Source organism: Vespula vulgaris, chromosome 10, assembly GCF_905475345.1.
Source record: "Vespula vulgaris chromosome 10, iyVesVulg1.1, whole genome shotgun sequence".
In the NCBI taxonomy this organism is placed as follows: Eukaryota; Metazoa; Arthropoda; class Insecta; order Hymenoptera; family Vespidae; genus Vespula; species Vespula vulgaris.
The window spans coordinates 4,369,757-4,384,391 of record NC_066595.1 but is presented as its reverse complement, the minus strand read 5'-3'; the positions used below and the strand labels follow the sequence as shown (position 1 = coordinate 4,384,391).

The window sequence follows — 14,635 nt, the reverse complement described above, 5'->3', positions numbered from 1 at the left end:
GAAATTTACATTCTAAGTTCGTGAGAAAGAAAAAGAAAAAAATTGTGGGAATTTTGCGCGGGCTAAAAAGAAGGGACTTATGAGAAATCGTCGGGTTTCTTTTTTTTCTTCCTTTTTTTATTATTTATTCTTCGATTCGATAGGAACAAGATTTTTCAGGAGCCCTCCGATTCTTGGGACGAAAGAGGAGTTATGATCGGTTGTATGGCGCACGAGATTTCAACGTGACTCTATTTCTTCCAAAGAAGAAAGAGAAAAAGAGAGAGAGAACGTCTGTCAAGTCCATCACTCTAGAAAGAAAACGAGGAAAAAAGCGAGAAGAAATAAGGGTGTCGAAAGTCTCGAGGCGACCCCTCCGTTTCGTCGTCAGGAGTCCAAGAGTACGTGCATGTAAGAGGGGGAGAGAGAGAGAGAGAGAGAAAGAAAGATAGATAGATGGAGAGAGAGCGAGAGAGAGAGAGAGAGAAGGAGCTATGAAGGAGAGCAGTATACAAGTGTCAGGAACACGTGTAGCCTCGATGCTCCCGCACTCAAGCGCTACTACTTGAAGATGTCACAGCTACGAAATTGGTCTGGATACATGCACCTTATAAACTCAGAGAGTTATTTTCTTTCTCGTTATTATCGGTATCGTTAGAGACAAAACAATGGTCGAATCTGTAGAAACGACGAAGCTCTGTACCAATCTAACTACATGTACAATGTTAGATTAATAGAATCTCGAATTTGATTTTAGATCGGTCTAAACGAGTTTGTAGATCGTTGAAAATGATGAGAAATTTGTAGGCTCATAAAGAAGGAAGCAAGGACGGAAGGAAGAAAGAGGAAGGATGAAATCGTGGTATTGTCATTTGAAGAGCCTCGAATTCCAATCTTGGTAATCGGTGTCGCGAGCAATCGCTTTACGACAAGGATATCAGCCGTCATCGTCGAGGGTAAATTAAATGTCGAGCTTAGGCGATTTACGTCGGCCGATGTAAAAGAGGAAGAAAGAAGAACGGGACTCGACGACTTCGACTCGATGAGGAATCCTCGGCCCACGGACCGGGGATGATGGTGGTGGTGGTGATGATGGGGGTAGTGGTGGTAGTAGTGATGGTGTGGTGGTGGTTGATGGTGATGGTAGTGGTGGCTCTGGCTCTGCTTCGGAGTTCAATCAATCTCGAATGCAAATTCGCCAAAGCCGAGGACGGAAGAGGAGACAGCGAACAATCGTTTCCGATGGCATGCTCGAACGCTCGTATGAGAAAGAAAGAGAGAGAGAGAGAGAGAGAGAGAGAGAGAGAGAGAGAGAGAGAGAGAGAGAGTGAAGGGAGAAAATAAACTATGCCGTATCAAGGGGTGGGTGCCATCGACATCAACATCGTAGTCGTCGTCGTCGTCGTCGTCGTCGTCGTCGTCGTCGTTATCATCGTTGTCGTCGTCGTAGTCGTTGAGTGGTTATCTTAATCAATGCGAACGAGGAATCTTCGTCGATGAACGAAAGCGCGAAGCCACGATAAAAGTAATCACGGTTTTATAGCGGTTAGTTGGAGAACGATAAGGGGGTGAGAGGAGATTGGTTAAAGGTGGGAGTGTGCCCGTAGGAACACCCTACCGAGAGTGCCCGACAAACATTTCTCCACTGGAAAAACGGATAATTATCCGATGTGCCTCGACTCGTCTATTTACATATCGACAATGCCCGTTTCGAACGGACGGATCGTTTCGAGTGGGATTTAAATTAAAATCTTGTTTGCGCCGATACTTAAATCTTACGATTCTCTTTCTCGCTCTCTTTCTCGTTTCATTTACAACATTCAACGGGGATACGCACATTAGATAGGTGGGTATCTGTGCTATATCTTTCTTTTTCTCTCTTTTATTTTTTCTTCACAACCAGGTACTAGAGATTATTTGAAATGGAATTTTATTTATTTGTTGGAAACAAATAGCAAAGAAAACAGGACGACTTTTATCTTCCTAGATTCGAATCCATTAGACATCGGTGACGGATTCTTCGAAAAAAAAAGAAAAAAAAAAAAAGAAAAGAGAGAAAATTCCGAAAAAAGATCCGTGTTCTTTCCGATATATTTATGTTAGGTACGACACACGATAGAACGTCGTCGTAGAATGAATAGAAAGTAGACGGAGCGGCTTATATTTGGCAATAGCAACGACGGCTCTGGGTCCGATCCAGAAGGGATGGAAAGCTGCTTTCTCCCAAGGGGATGTTGCTTTTAATAAGCTGCTACTCACCATTCATAATCTTTTTTCAATTTTCATTGACGCTCGTGTGGAGCTCGATGGTCACGGACCATTAGTTTCAAACTCATTGATGGGGATTTCTTTGACATGGAGTTTCTTCGGAACGCATTGCACCTGCATTAGTAGAACGAACTAAATTCCTTTTTACTAACGTCACACCACACTCATACACATACCTACCTACCCTATATTTCATTGTCTAACCATTATTGCTTTATTATTCGTAGAAGAAAAGCTGTAAAATAGAAAAGACGAGAAAAAGAAAGAGATAGAGAAAGAGAAAGAAAAAGAGACAGAAAGAGAGAGAAAAAAACGTTTTTCTAAGCTGAACGTAGCGTTGTCGTCCCACCAAGAAGGAATCACGAGTAGGTACTTGACTCCGCGTGACTTTGAAAAGTGCCGGACACTCGCATCCTTTCCATGAATCGTGTAGGATCCATTATGTCGTTGCAAAACGTTTTTCAGAGAAAACGTCCTCCGTCCGTCGTTGTCGGAGATAGAAAAGGCTGGAAGTCTCCTCTTTCTCTCTCTGTATATATATATGTATATATATATATATGTCTCACTCTCTCACTCTTTTACTTCGTCCACTGCTATCCATCTCCTTCCTCTCTCGCGACAGTGTGCGTGCGACAAAGGGCATTTCTCTACGGGCATTCGATGCATTGTGAAGCGGCATATTGTTGGCTGCGTTCACCGCACTGCCGAGACGAATTCTGAAAAACGTGGTCATTGTGCGTGTAGGTGGGGAAGACAGTGACATTGTTGGACGGCTTGTTACGAGAACCGGCACAATGCCGGAAGAAAGAGTGCAGTGCTGTGCCATTGACGACTTTAAAAGGGCAAAAGAGGGAGGAAGACGGAAGCTACCTTCCTAGTCTTGTCTAACTTATTTCAGAAAGAGAAGAGATTTTACGAGAAGGTCCAAGGATGTTCATAGTTCACGAAACCGTCATGGTTTAGGAAACGATCTACCATTCATAGAAGCACGAACGACGAACCATGAATGAAACATCGAATGGAAGAAAGCCGTGTAATAATTTCGCTCTCTTTCATAAGAGTTCTTTATCTCATTTTTTTTTATTTTTTTCTTAGTTTTTTCTTCTTCTTTTTTCTATTTTTCTTTCTTTCTTTCTTTCTTTCTTTTTTCTTTATTCTTTTTTCTTGCCTCTCCCTATCATTTCTCAATACCTTAGGTAAACATATTTTTTTACGCGATATTGTTAACTCCAAAGTGCATTTACTTGAAGAATGAACGGGGTATCCATTTTTGACGTTATAAAACTGTCAGACTGTTTATCGTATTTTTGAAAAATTACTTGAGCAATTTTTAACCAATACAGGTTATATAAGTTCCAAAAATATCGATAACAAAAAATATCTATATGCATATTGTGTGCGTATGTGTTGTATAAAATTATGTATTAAAGGGTTAATCGATCTTGTAACTTTATCTATTTAGCAAAATAACAAATGTAACATAAAGTATCTTAAGTTATACGATCTTGACGATAGCTCACATCTATAATTTTGACATTTAATTAGCATTAAAATAATATAGTTTATAGACTACTCAGTTATTATTAGAACGAATTTATTAATTTAACAACGTAAATCATTTCAATTGACAGTTCGATCGAATTAATCAAATGAACATTAGCGTTCGAAACGCGACATTTCTATTCACAATCTAATCGCAATAGCTATTCCCATATATTTAATATCGACATGGCTTGTAACGTCGGTACATATGGCGAATGGAATCGGTTCTAATCGGGTCGAATGGGCCGTAAATTAGGTGCGCTAAAAGCGACAGGCGATTACGAGTCAATCGATATCTTCTTTTCACGAAACACGCCCACCGATAAATAATCATTTATTACCATACCATTGGTGGTTTCTGTGAATCAATCGACATCGACGATTCACGACGAAGAGAAATAGTTCGAATTCGATCGATTTAAAAGGCACGTAGGTAACTAAATAGATAGATACCTATAGGTACGAATATGATACATATATTATACGTATATATGTCTTATCCTTGATACACGAGAAGGTACTGCGTGTCGAGCTTTAAAGTGTCTTGAAAAGCCGGTTTTAGAAGCCACGCCTTGAACGCGATCATGGCGATCACCATCCGAAAGGGTACCGATTGATTTCGCACGTTTCTCGTGCTTAGTTAATAATAAATCGTTCGAAAATCACGCCCAACGTTGAAGGAGACCGAGAACGAGCGAGTAAAGAGAGAGAGAGAGAGAATGAAAGATGAATTCGGATGGAAATATCTAAGGGTGAGACTTCAACTAATATATAGATATGTATGTAAGCGTCTGTATAGGTAACCTATATCTAACATATAATATAATGCTCTTTATAAATTTGTTAATTCATTATATAAACGGTACCTAAGGTATAGAATGGTGTAGACGTTAGAGAGAGAGAGAGAGAGAGAAAGAGAGAGAGAGTTATGAATTTTGAACGAGCCTATTCGTTAGATTATAAATAGGAATTTAGAAACGTCTTGATCGAATGCAAAACTCGATAGAGTTATTCCTATGAATTACTTTACGACATTACCAAACTCGTAAAGTAACAAACTGTATATAGTTAACCGTTAAGTTGTAACGATCGCCCGAAACGAAAAGTACATTCACGTAGTTCGAAGTTTGATTCGCGCTTAGATAAATACTATATCTATCTACATATATAAGTATCTACGTATCCTACATATGTGCATTACGAACCGCTAATCGCGACCACGAGGTGCGCAACTACGTCGGCCTTTTACGCGGTGGGGTACCATAAAATCATCGGGGAAATTGCCGCGGTATACGAACGATTTGACATCGTCTATTCGATGTGCCATTTTGGCGTCGCTTACACGGAGGCTCGGTCCAGTGTCATGCAAAACCGCGACACGAATCTCAAATCCCGATTCGATTGGCATTCATCGAAAATCGAGGGTCGACGATTGCGTGCTATGGGAGGATGGGGAAAGAGGGAGAGAGAGAGAGCGAGAGAGAGAGAGAGAGAGAGAGAGAGAGAGAGAGAGAGAGGGGACTGCTGGTCGACGAGTTCGAAATCGAATCGAATCGAATCGAATCGAATCGATATTTCCATGCCTATAGCATAGAGAAGGCACCTAGGTGAATGCCTATATATATATGCATTCAATGCATCGATGTGCTTGTCAGCCTGTTTTCTTTCTCTTTTCTTATTTCAACCCCCCTGCCCAGTATCCGTCATCGGTCGACACACGGTAGGGATAGCTAGGTAAATTTGTATAAAAATATAGAACGTGCGGAATAGCAGGTAGTTACTTAGGTAGATACGACTTGCGCACGCTTACGATCCAAAAGTTCTCTATGAATAATTTCTAATCGGCCGTTAACCTTTTTTTTTCTCTCCTTCTCTTTCTTCTCCCTCTTCTTCTTCTTCATCTTCTTCATCTTCATCTTTTTTCCTTCTCTTTCTTTTTTTTTCTTTTTTTCTCTTTTGCCTTTGCAACCCCTTCGGCCCCGTATTTTTACCTTCTTTCTTCGTAAGTAATTCGATACGTGCCGGTACAAGGCGCCGTTCGAGCGACAACCCATTGATCCCAAGATTCCGTCGGTTACAAGTCGACCTTTCGATTTCTATTCGATCTGAATTTCTTAGTGGTATCACAATCGAAAAAAATAACATTATCGTTCGCTCTTAGGAACACGCCTTTTTACGTTTCTTCTCTCATTCTTCTTTCTCTTTCTCTCTCTTTCTTTTTTTCTCTCACTCTTTCTATCTTTCAACTAACCGTACCTATGTATATATGTATCTTCCATATAGTAAAACGAAGCCAAGACTCTCGTCCTCGACCTTTTTCTTTTTTACCTTAGAATACGAAAGGAATACGAAAACGTTTCGTATTTTCTTGCTAATAAATCGCCATTATATGCTTCGCGTATTCGTCGTTACATACATAGCTAACAAGAATAATAGAATCGAAGGAACGGGTGTGATACTCTCCGAACGAACTTTGAAAACGATCTTAGATATTACCCTGACGTTTATTAACATTAGTTTTCCTTTGAAAAGGGATGATAAATTTATTTAAATGTAAGTAGACATGAAATGTGTATAGGCAATATGCAAGATATCGAACAATGAAAGAAATGACGATTGAAATTCACGATCACTTTTTTTTTTCTTATTACAACGGCTATCTATTCACAAATTAAAACTATTAGCTAAATATTGTGTACGAATTTGCAAAATTAATTACTTCTTTTCTTCTTGCTTTTTTCTTTCTTTAAATCAATCGAATTCGTGTCATTGACGCGTTATCACGTTACTTCTTTTTTTTTTTTCTTTTTCTTTAAATCAATTGTTGATGTGTAATAATTTCCTTTAACGTCAACGACGATCGAGTTTACACGGTATACGTATCTACGCGTTTAAGGCAACATTTTTCACGCTCTTTCCAATGCTAGTCGTTCTGCCGCTCGATTGAGTTTCCTGCGGCGCGAACGTGCGTCTCGATGCGGAATACCTGTTCCGCCGAGGCGTTAAGAATCGAGCCCGTGTCTTGAATGAACTAAAAAGAGAGAGAGAGAGAGAGAGAGAGAGAGAGAGAGAGAGAAAAAGGCGAGAAAGAAAAAGGTCCGTCGAGGTGAACGGCGCCCAGCGGTCTGCCCGAAAGAACTCGTACGCACCAGGAAAGACAGAGACAGACAGACAGAGAGACAGAGATAGAGATAGGGAGAGAGAGAGAGAAAGAGAGAGAAAGACAAAGATAGAACGATCGAAAGAATGTGCGGGGGTCAGATTTTCAGACCATTAGGTCGTTTTTACCTATGGATCATTATCTTGAATCCAACCCTCAATGAAATCTGACACCCTTCCATTTTCTTCTTCTTCATTTTTTCTCTCTTTCTTTATTTCTCGACTGATAACACTTGGAAAAATGTGTCGAAGCAACGTGTGAAATAAGTACGAAGCAAATCTAAGAGAAATCGTAGGTGAGTTGTAGATGAAGTTAGGTCCAGCAGGTAGATCAATTCGAGTTGTCCGTTTAGCAGGTGTTACTTTCAATAAAAAAGGAAAGAAAAGAAAAGAAAAGAAAAGAAAAAGATGCTGGCACATGTCGATCGTTTAAGAATCTTTCGAGAAGATCAGTCGGTTTCTTTTATTCTTGTTTCTTTCTTTCTTCGTTTTTTTATTTCTTTTTTTTCTATAAGAATTTCATTCACTCTCTCTCCCTCTCTCTCTTTCTTTCCCTTTCTCTCTCTAGTAGAGGTAGTTACTATAAAATATCTTATTGGTCGAGTTTCTCTAAAGAAAAATTTAAAAGATCGGAAACGAATCGGAAACGATGAAATTAGCGTTCCCATAGAGAACGGTACTGTTCGATCTTTCTGTATGTACGTGTATGTCTATGGCGTCTATGGCAAATAAGATTACGTCGGTTCGAAGATGGAAAATAAAGTTAGAGATAGAAAGAGAAAGAGATGGAGAAAGAGAGGGAGAAATTAGAAGAGGAAATTCCACAAAGGGACGCCGCAAAAGAGAAGACTTTACCGGGTCGTTGCACGCTTTTCCACGAGGATCGAGACAGATAAGAGATCTATGAGAGAATAACTTCCCTTTTGTGGCGGCTCGAGCGAGCGTGTTGGGGACGCTTACGTCTCCTCCTTCCCTCTCTCTCTCTCTCTTTCTTTTTCTCCCTACCTCTTAGCCCTCTCATACACGATTTAAAGTTACATGTATTCGCTTACCCGGATAATCCCATCGCGTAAGTATTGTTACGATACTATGACGTGAAAGACGGCTGGCCAGCCTAATCGTCCTTTCCTACGAGATATACGTTTTTCGATTTTCACTTTTCCCTCGTTTAATCCTCAAACAGTACAACGAGAGAAAGAGGGAGAGATAGATAGAGGGAGAAAGAGAGAGAGAGAGAGGAGAGAGACTCCGATACAATCGATTAAACTCGATTCGATGGAATCACGCTTTCGCCTATTTCCTGCACGCTAAACTAACGTGACAGCAAACTCGTTATCGATTATCGTAATAGTATCGTACGATTAAACGAAAATATATATATATATATGTGTGTGTGTGTGTGTGTGTGCGTGTATGTGCCTATATCTATCTATTTATTTAAATAGACAATGTCATATGTATAAGGATAAAGTACGTATTTACAATATAAATCATTTCTATAGAAATCTTTGTAAACATCCGTGTGGCAACGTATTATTAATAGTATTTAGGTATGTAAATATGTAGGTATAATATCCAGATGAGATCGATTGACCTTGGTTCCATTCGTCTCTTCTATGTTTTGTTTCTGTTCAGTCGTCCTATAACCGTTCTACAAGTAAGACGTATTATTATAAGACGTAGCAGTTTCATATTCGTCGTTCTAATATACGTAAGTACATATTTGTCTATCGATTATACATATTATTCATTAAATATATTTTAATCGCCATCAACGAATGTAAACGTTAAGTATGTAATTATAAAGAGCATCGTCGTAGATATTATATTTGTAAAAATAACGTTGCCTGAATAGATCGGGATAGATCGTGAATAGTACGATCGATACGGGATGACAACTGAAACGGATAGTATTTCTTTTCTTCGTAAAAAATAAAAGAAAAAGAAAATAAAGAGACGAAACGTAATCGTATTTTGGTTAAAATACGTGAATGCAATGGGGAGAATGAAAGGAGGAAAAGGAGGATTGAAAATCTCTTGGCTTTTTCGTCCCTTGTGTTATTTCCCGGTAGCTTCGAATTACGTGGCGATCCACGCAGTCCATTCCGAGCCACGTAGGAATAAAAGGGAAGAAGACGACTACGCGTATATCCTTGGTTGCCTTTCTCCGAGCAATCTTCCTAATCTCGAAGATGGACCGATAACGTCAGTCAATTGGCGATCGACTGACTCGAAATAGAGAGAAACAGAAAAAGAGAGAGAGAGAGAGAGATAGTCTGCTCCCCTTTTTTGGCGGCGTGCGAGCCAAGAGGCACCCTCGTCTCTCTTCATCTCTTCGTCCATTGTGGGAAAAAATGTACCAAACAATCGGTTAGCTCGCAAGGATAGCCAGCTCGTCCATTGTGTCGCCGTTAAATGCACTCGTAGATCTTACGATTTCTTTTCCTTCGTATTTAACGAAATGTTCCGCGAGCTCGATCGTCATCCCCTTTTCTTTTTCTTTCTCCTTTTTTCCCGATTAGATATATCTATCTATTCGAGCGTTTAGTTTGCGTGTAAAAGTCCGTCCATGTGGGTACCTACGTGCTTGCTCAAATCAGATCTCCTATTGCGATTATTTACCTACTCGTGGTTTTTATATTTGCTAACGTTAGTCGTATTTTTACACACACACACACACACGCACACATATATAAATATATATATTAACAATTATGATTAATGTTACCGATTAGACTAATCCGTTTAAAGTGACACGATATTATAATACGAAATAAGTTTTAAGTACAGCGATATCTATTCATATTCAAATAGAATGGAAAAGGCGCAACAGCTGATTAAAGTTTACAATTATAGAGATTTAACTTTGTAATTTAATTATTAAACAATGTTCTCACTGATAATGCAATGATAGGTATTGTAGATTAGTATGAAAGGGAAAATCGAAATGGGGGAAGAATGGATCGAGAAATGAATCACACCTTTCGATAGAGCGTAGTAAGTACTTATGTATTCTGATAAAAATACGAACTCGTAAGCTCAATTTCGAGACGAACTTGTAAGAGGATCTCGAAGGATACAAGAAAGAGTCTAATTTCGTCCTGAACGGATTCGTATCGATGCGCATAAAAGAAAAAGAATAAAAGAGAGAGATAGAGCGAGAGATAGAGCAAGAGCGAGCGAGAGAGAAAATGTGGTGACCGGTAGCCGAGTGGTACATAGGTAACTATAAAGAACTCGAATCCTGAATTCGGCTTATCCTGGATTTCCTCTTTTACTCGCGCCTTCTTCGTAGACGAAGAATGCGCAAGAATACCTACACCTGCCGAAAAGAGGAAAGGAACATGGATGAGCTTGCCTTTCTTTAATAAGCAACGATGCGTACAACTCGACGATGTTCAGTATCAGATCGATCGTACGTAGGAAAAAGGAAGCAAGAGAGAGAGAGAGAGAGAGAGAGAGAGAGAGAGAGAGAGAGAGAGAGAGAGAGAGAGAGAGAGAGAGAGAGAGAGATTACAAATTCAATATCTGTATACCATTCATTCTTTATTTATTATTATTAAATATAATTCCATTTTTTGGAATAAATAGAGAAAAAAAATACTTAAGTAGATATTTTTGATAGAGGTATGCAGTTATTTGTTAATTCTTTTTTCTCTGTTTTTTCTTTCTTGTTTATTTATTTATCTTTGTTGTTGTTGTTGTAACGAAAAAATTTTGTATAAGAAAAGAAGAAAGGAAGAAAGTAATAGTGAAAAATTCTTTCGGTCTGTCTGTCTTTTTCTAACGTGGACACAGATGGCATACGTCAGATCCGTGAGGTGTCGTACGAGATATATGTAGAGAAGCGAAAAGTAGAAGAGGGGAATAGAGGTAGGTACGCGTGTAGGAGATGTATACAAGAAAAAGATAGAGAGGGAGAGAGAGAGAGAGGGTGGATTTATTCGCGAATGTTGGCTCCTTCGCAAACCACGATTTATTTGCCTGGGCTAAAAGCTTGAGAGCCCGTCTTCTATTCGTCTTGTATTCCTCCTCTATGTATCCCGTATTCCGTTCTGTATTCCTCACTGGGAATAGCAGTCGATGGTGATACTGCTGTATTCTGGATTCGCGTCGTCGTATTTTCATCCATCAATCCCACGTACCTAAGTATCTATCCATGAGAGAAAAAAAGTGGCTTGTACGCTTGCGCGAAACAGAGAAGAAAACCTATAAGATGAAGAGTCGAACAAATATTTTTTTTATCATTCGTAGATACGAAGACTGGAAATTAAAAGAAAGAGAAAAAAAAACAAATCAGAACAAAGAAAACAAAAGCTGATCCAGTTTTTCTTCGATCATTCGTCATATTTAACATTTATCATATTTAAAGATAGTAAAAAAGTATAATCGTAACAGGTATAATAACAGGTATATTTTTTTTTATAGAAACGAAGATTAAACAATTACGAAGGTTTAATTATTTTAATAGTAATTTTTCGAATTAAATGGAATAAAAAAAAAGAGGAAGAAAGAATCGCATATAATAATTTGATTATAATCGAATCGATTGCACTTTTATAAGATAATTTCGTTAGCATTAAATATGGGGAGTATATAGATGGATACCTGAGTATCTGTTAGAACGAGCACAGACTCCAATGGACAGTAGTGGTCAGGATTGAATCAAGTCCCTATTGTAGGTGCAAATTCGCATGTAAGTAGATGCGCAGGAGGTATGATATCCAAGCTCAAACCCTCGAGTTTCCGTCGGATGCTTTTAAAGGGCTTACTGGTTAGTATTAGCTGGGTATTAGTTCTATCCCTGGTGAGCCCTCTATTTATCTCTTTCTCTCTCTCTCTCTTTCTCTCTCTCTCTCTCAATCCTCTCCATCCCTTTCTCTCATTCTCCCGTTTCCCTTCTCCTCTTTTTGTCCTATTCTATCCAACTACTCACGCAGCTTCTTGCTTTTCGAATTCGTCGTTGAACTGTTATTAATTATTTGCAGCTACGGCATTGAAACGAGTATTAGTCGTTAAGAAGAGTTATCGGGAGTTTGAACATCTGTATATTAGAAATGTCAATGTGAACGTCGTGCATGGATTTAAAAAACTATACAACCCTAAAAAAAAATTGTCTTGCTATAAGTAACTACTTAACTATAGAATATCTATCGATATATTTAATAAAAATATCATTTTTATCAACGATACCATTTTAATTTAATTCGAGTCGAAAAAATTATCGTTCGCTGTATTCCGGAATAATTTCTATTTACCGAGGTATATTCAGGTATAGGTAAAATTCTATTCGTCCCGATGATATATTAATCTCATTTGACAAATAGAAAATAAAAGAAGAAAAGAAGCATGTATCTTGAGCTAAACATATAGGCACCAGCTGTGCGATATAACAACAATTTGGTATGGATCTTCTCGTAAAGTAAATCTTACCGGTGGCCGTTCATTGTTGATCATCGTCGTGCCTTTCAGGGCACCTGCTCATCTTCAAAGTGGAAGACAATCAGCGTGCGACAAGTCGGCTTAGACGATCATTCAAGATCGGCTTCATAGTGAGAAGAAAAAGGAATGGAAAAAGGGAAAAGAATACGAAGAATAAAAGACTTAGGTTTCGAATTATCAGGTATAATAAGGGGTCTCTTTCGTTTCCTCTTGACCAAACAGAGAATCGAAAAAAGGGATGGATGGCTTTTCTCCTTCCTTTGCTATTCTTCTTTCTTCTGTGTTTCCTGCTGGTGTTTCCTGTCGAATAGAAAACGAAGGAAAAAAGAAAAAAAAAGAAAAGAAAAAAAAAGAAAGAAGAAAAAGTAAAAGAAAGAAAAGAGAGAAAGAACGTAGGGGGCGCGATCAGTGGATAGTTTGAACCTGGTGTTCCAACTGGTGGCCGTCTTTTACTATCCAGCAGAGAACCTTTTACGATCGTCTCCCAAGCATCCTACGTGCCAAAGGAAATCGCCTTGGACAATGGCCCAAGGATGACACGGCTGTCCCCACCTTTCCAAACGTCTAGAAGAACATTCGACACGAAAAGCCGAACTACGACTTCCGACGAAGCTAAGGAACCAACCAAACTTCTTTTACGCTTCCTTACTATCGTAACCGAACTCCTCCTGCGAAGGAGTCGAAGAACTCCACGGAGACTCCTTTTTTTCTCTTTCTTTATACCTGAAAAAGATCGATATTTAAGTTTCTCAGATAATACGGACTCTCACGAGTTTGGGGTCACGCGTGACCACACAATCGTCTTCATTCAACTTTACAATACTATGGAATTTAAATATTTCAACGTGGTTTAGATTTTCTCTTTTTTCTTGTACGCTCTTCCTTTTTTTTGACTCGCAAATTGCAATCCTATCGTAATTAATGTGATAGGTCGATGAATAAGTGAGTAACGTGTGTCGGAATTTTCAATAAAAAAAAAAAATATATATATATATATACGTACACCGAACGCAGTAGTATCCGTCATTTATTTAGAAATAAAATATTGAAAATTGATAAATCTAATATTGATAAGTATCTTACAAACACATTCGCTCGTTGGTCAAACTTATTATCGACGTGGGTATTCTACGTGGGTACATAGATGCAGACGGTAAGATTTACACTTAGGGTGTTATTCAATGTCGAGGAGGGTGGCAAAAGGGAGAAGGGCCAAGCTTCCCTCGAGCGAAAGAACCCCCCTGAGTAAAGCCGCACCCCTCTGTCCTTCGTTCGAGAGGGTGGTGAACGTTCCTCCACCCCTCCCGAAACAAAACATATTGTCCGAATTTAATTGTGGATGGGGTGCATTAGATATTCATACGTTACATGTTCTACGACGCGTACAACAATATCCCGAGGAGTAAGAGAAAGAGAAAGAGCGAGAGAGAGAGAGAGAGAGAGAGAGAGAGAGAGAAAGAGAAAGCACGTGCACGTCCTCGCGTTCAAACTCGAAGGGTAGTCGTCAGAACGAATAAATCTCTCCAACGATAAACACTGCGTTCACAACGTTGGCACATTTCGTATGTATGTAAGTATCTATCTATCTAATCTTTCTAAATAGATATTTTAAGATGAGAGCGCATTTTTTTTCTTGTTCGATAATTAAAAACGCATATAAAACATTATTATTTTTCTTACTTCATTTATTTCACGAGTTAAGATTCTTTTTAATATACACCTGCAACAAAACGGAGATACGTGGATCGTTAATTAATGTTAATTAAAACGTTGACATTTGACATGTGTATTTCTATAGAAAAAAATGAAAAAAGAAAACCGAGTAAATAAGTAAATGAAAGAAAAAATCCATAAAGAAATCTATGCGAATTCACGAATTTCGTAATTCGAAGAATGGAGATTAGATCGAAGTAGGGTGAAGTGGAAACGATTAAATTATTAGATCGACGTAGACTCGAAATCCAATCGTCGGCTATGACGATGTACCCTCATTGGCCCTTGGGAGTAAACAAGAGGCGATCGATGGACCCATCGAGGGTGGAATCGAGTGTCTACATATATCTATCTATATAGAGGATACACAGACATCGAACGCTCTATAAACTCTTTTGTAATCCGCGTCACAAAGTGACGCCATTAACGTGAACCCTTTTCCATTCACGTAACAAATTTTTATGTAGGTAGTTTGGTAATAGAGAAACAAAACAAAAATGGAAAGAAAACCAACATTTCTAGATAATTTCGT

General features: G+C 38.7%; 1 protein-coding gene across 4 annotated transcripts in view; it reads right to left on the bottom strand.

The window, feature by feature from the left end:
* Nucleotides 1–14,635, bottom strand: part of LOC127067205 (uncharacterized) — a 188,026-nt gene that overhangs the window by 62,500 nt on the left and 110,891 nt on the right. Inside the window, exons 16-17 of one of the 4 annotated variants that reach the window (XR_007782575.1) lie at nt 11,557–13,113; nt 10,598–11,101 (exon numbers count right to left, since the gene is read on the bottom strand). The exons of 1 other annotated variant lie outside the window; for it this stretch is intronic. The gene's annotated coding sequence lies outside the window, so the exon portion shown is untranslated. Of the gene's footprint in view, nt 1–10,597; nt 11,102–11,455; nt 13,114–14,635 lie in introns of those variants that run through there. 2 more of the 4 variants (XR_007782574.1, XM_051001866.1) reach the window with 2 other exon arrangements.